Raw genomic sequence first — 4,790 nt, 5'->3', positions numbered from 1 at the left:
GATATTCCTTTTCTTCGAAACCCTAAAACAGGCAAAAAATAGCAATTCTAGGCTGGGCCTCCGTTAATAGGTTAGTCCCAAATATAATATAAAAGTGGATAATAAAGCCCAATAATGTCCAAAACAGTAGATAATATAGCATGGAGCAATCAAAAATTATAGATACGTTGGAGACGTATCAAGCATCCCCAAGCTTAATTCCTGCTCATCCTCTAGTAGGTAAATGATAAAAACAGAATTTTTGATGTGGAGTGCTACTTGGCATAATTTTAATGTAATTCTTCTTAATTGTGGTATGAATATTCAGATCCGAAAGATTCAAGACAAAAGTTCATATTGACATAGAAAATAATAATACTTCAAGCATACTAACAAAGCAATTATGTCTTCTCAAAATAACATGGCTAAAGAAAGTTATCCCTACAAAATCATATAGTCTGGCTATGCTCTATCTTCACCACACAAAATATTTAAATCATGCACAACCCCGATGACAAGCCAAGCAATTGTTTCATACTTTTGACATTCTCAAAAAAAATCAATTTTCACGCAATACATGAGCGTGAGCCATGGATATAGCACTATAGGTGGAATAGAGTGGTGGTTGTGGAGAAGACAAAAAGGAGAAGATAGTCTCACATCAACTAGGCGTATCAATGGGCTATGGAGATGCCCATCAATAGATATCAATGTGAGTGAGTAGGGATTGCCATGCAACGGATGCACTAGAGCTATAAGTATATGAAAGCTCAAAAAGAAACTAAGTGGGTGTGCATCCAACTTGCTTGCTCATGAAGACCTAGGGCAATTTGAGGAAGCCCATCATTGGAATATACAAGCCAAGTTCTATAATGAAAGATTCCCACTAGTATATGAGAGTGATATCATGAGAGACTCTCTACTATGAAGATCATGGTGCTACTTTGAAGCACAAGTGTGGTAAAAGGATAGTAACATTGTCCCTTCTCTCTTTTTCTCTCATTTTTTTTATTTGGGCCTTTTTTATGGCCTCTTTTCTTTCTCTTTTTTTATTTGGGCTTCTTTGGCCTCTTTTATTTATTTTTTGTCCGGAGTCTCATCCCGACTTGTGGGGGAATCATAGTCTCCATCATCCTTTCCTCACTGGGACAATGCTCTAATAATGATGATCATCACACTTTTATTTTTCTTACAACTCAACAATTACAACTCGATACTTAGAACAAAATATGACTCTATGTGAATGCCTCCGGCGGTGTACCGGGATATGCAATGATGCATGAGTGACATGTGTGAAAGAATTATGAATGGTGGCTTTGCCACAAATACGATGTCAACTACATGATCATGCTAAGCAATATGATAATGATGGAGTGTGTCATAAATGGAAGGGTGGAAAGTTGCATGGCAATATATCTTGGAATGCCTATGGAAATGCCATAATAGGTAGGTATGGTGGCTGTTTTGAGGAAGGTATATGGTAGGTGTATGATACCAGCGAAAGGTGCGCGGTATTAGAGAGGCTAGCAAAGGTGGAAGGGTGAGAGTGCGTATAATCCATGGACTCAACATTAGTCATGAATAACTCATATACTTACTGCAAAAATCTACAAGTTATCAAAGCAAAGTATTACGCACATGCTCCTAGGGGGATAGATTGGTAGGAAAAGACCATCGCTCGTCCCCAACCGCCACTCATAAGGAAGACAATCAATAAATAAATCATGCTCCGACTTCATCACATAACGGTTCACCATACGTGCATGCTATGGGAATCACAAACTTCAACACAAGTATTTCTCAAATTCACAACTACTCAACTAGCATGACTTTAATATCACCATCTCCATATCTCAAAACAATTATCAAGTATCAAACTTATCATAGTATTCAACACACTCATAAGAAAGTTTTATTATTCATCTTACATACCAAGCATATTAGGATTTTAAGCAAATTACCATGCTATTTAATAATCTCAAAATAATCTAAGTGAAGCATGAGAGATCAATAGTTTCTATAAAACAAATCCACCACCGTGCTCTAAAAGATATAAGTGAAGCACTAGAGCAAAATTATATAACTCAAAAGATATAAGCGAAGCACATAGAGTATTCTAAAAAATTCCAAATCATGTATGGCTCTCTCAAAAGGTGTGTACAGCAAGGATGATTGTGGTAAACTAACAAGCAAAGACTCAAATAATACAAGACGCTCCAAGCAAAACACATATCATGTGGTAAATAAAAATATAGCTCCAAGTAAAGTTACCGATAGAAGTAGACGAAAGAGGGGATGCCTTCCGGGGCATCCCCAAGCTTTGGCTTTTAGGTGTCCTTAGATTATCTTGGGGGTGACATGGGCATCCCCAAGCTTAGGATCTTGCCACTCCTTGTTCCATAATCCATCAAATCTTTACCCAAAACATGAAAACTTCACAACACAAAACTTAAAGTTGAAAATCTCGTGAGCTCCGTTAGCGAAAGAAAACAAAAGACCTCTTCAAGGTACTGTAATGAACTCATTCTTTATTTATATGGGTATTATACCTACTGTATTCCAACTTCTCTATAGTTTATAAACTATTTTACTAGCCATAGATTCATCAAAATAAGCAAACAACACACGAAAAACAGAATCTGTCAAAAACAGAACAGTCTGAAGTAATCTGTAGCTAGCGCAAGATCTGGAACCCCAAAAATTCTAACATAAATCTATGGACGTGAGGAATTTATCTATTAATCATCTTCAAAAATAATTAACTAAATAGCACTCTCCAAATAAAAATGACAGCAGTTCTCGTGAGCGCTAAAGTTTCTGTTTTTACAGCAAGTTCAACAAGACTTTCCCCAAGTCTTCCCAACGGTTCTACTTGGCACAAACACTAACTAAATACAAAAAAACACAACCAAAAAAGAGGCTATATAATTTATTTATTACCAAACAGGAGCAAAAAGCAAGGAATAAAAATAAAATTGGGTTGCCTCCCAACAAGCGCTATTGTTTAACGCCCCTAGCTAGGCATAACAATCACGAATAGATCTAGGTATTGCCATCTTTGGTAGGCAATCCATAAGTGGCTCTCATAATAGATTCATAAGGTAATTTAATTTTATTTCTATGAAATTGTTCCATGTCTTTCCTTAAAGGAAATTGGAATCTAATATTTCGTTCCTTCATACCAATAATTGCATCAATCGTTCTAAGGAAAGGTCTACCAAGAATAATAGGACATGAAGGATTGCAATCTATGTCAAGAACAATAAAATCTATGGGCACATAATTCCTATTTGCAACAATAAGAACATCATTAATTCTTCCCATAGGTTTCTTAATAGTGGAATCTGCAAGGTGCAAGTTTAGAGAGCAATCATCAAAATCACGGAAACCTAACAAATCACACAAAGTCCTTGGAATCGTGGAAACACTAGCACCCAAATCACATAAAGCATAGCATTCATGATCTTTAATTTTAATTTTAATAGTTGGTTCCCACTCATCATAAATTTTTCTAGGGATAGAAACTTCCAATTTAAGTTTTTCTTCATAAGATTGCATCAAGGCATCAATGATATGTTTAGTAAACGCTTTATTTTGACTATAAGCGTGAGGAGAATTTAGCACGGATTGCAACAAGGAAATAAAATCAATCAAAGAGAAATTTTCATAGTTAAATTCCTTGAAATCCATAATTGTGTGTTTAGCAACATCTAGGGTTTTAATTTCTTCAATCCCACTTTTAACAAATTTAGCATCAAGATCAAAAGATTCAGAATTCTTGGAACGCCTACTAGGTAAAGGCGGATCATATTCAGTCCCATCATTATCAAGATTCATATTGCAAAACAAAGATTTAATAGGGGACACATCAATAACTTTTAGATCTTCATCATTATTTTCATAGGAACTAGCAGAACATGCTTTTATAAAGGCATCTTTCTTAGCACGCATCCTAGCGGTTCTTTCTTTGCACTCATCAATGGAAATTTTTCTCACGGCTTTGAGAGACTCATTGATATCATGCTTAGGTGGAATAGATCTAAGTTTCAAAGAATCAACATCAAGATCAATTCTATCAACGTTCCTAGCCAAATCATCAATCTTAAGCAATTTTTCTTCAATCATAGCATTAAAATTCTTTTGCGAAGTAATAAATTCTTTAATATTAGATTCAAAATCAGAGGGCATATTATTATAATTTCCATAAGAATTGTTGTAGGAATTACCATAATTATTAGAGGGATTACTAGGATGAGGCCTAGGGTTGAAATTTCCTCTATACGAGTTGTTACCAAAATTGTTCCTACCAACAAAATTCACATCCATAGATTCATTATTATTCTCAATCAAAGTAGACAAGGGCATATCATTAGGATCATAAGAAACACTCTTATTAGCAAATAATTTCATAAGTTCATCCATCTTTCCACTCAAAACATTAATTTCTTCTATCGCATGCACCTTTTTATTAGTAGATCTTTCAGTATGCCATTGAGAATAATTAACCATAATCTTATCTAGGAGTTTAGTAGCTTCTCCTAAAGTGATTTCCATAAAAGTGCCTCCCGCGGCCGAATCTAAAAAGTTTCTAGAAGCAAAATTCAATACAGCATAAAAGTTTTGTATAATCATCCACAAATTTAAACCATGAGTAGGGAAAATAAAACGGCAAGGGTGAAGTGGGGGGAGAGGAAAATGAGAGGCAAATGGCAAATAATGTAATGAGGGAGATAAGGGTATGTGATGGGTACTTGGTATGTTGACTTTTGCATAGACCTCCCTGGCAACGGCGCCAGAAATCCTTCTTGCTA

This window comes from Triticum urartu, chromosome 4A (assembly GCF_056163025.1).
Source record: "Triticum urartu cultivar PI428250 chromosome 4A, HENAU_Tu73, whole genome shotgun sequence".
Lineage (NCBI taxonomy): Eukaryota > Viridiplantae > Streptophyta > Magnoliopsida > Poales > Poaceae > Triticum > Triticum urartu.
Note: the sequence above shows the minus strand (reverse complement) of the source record.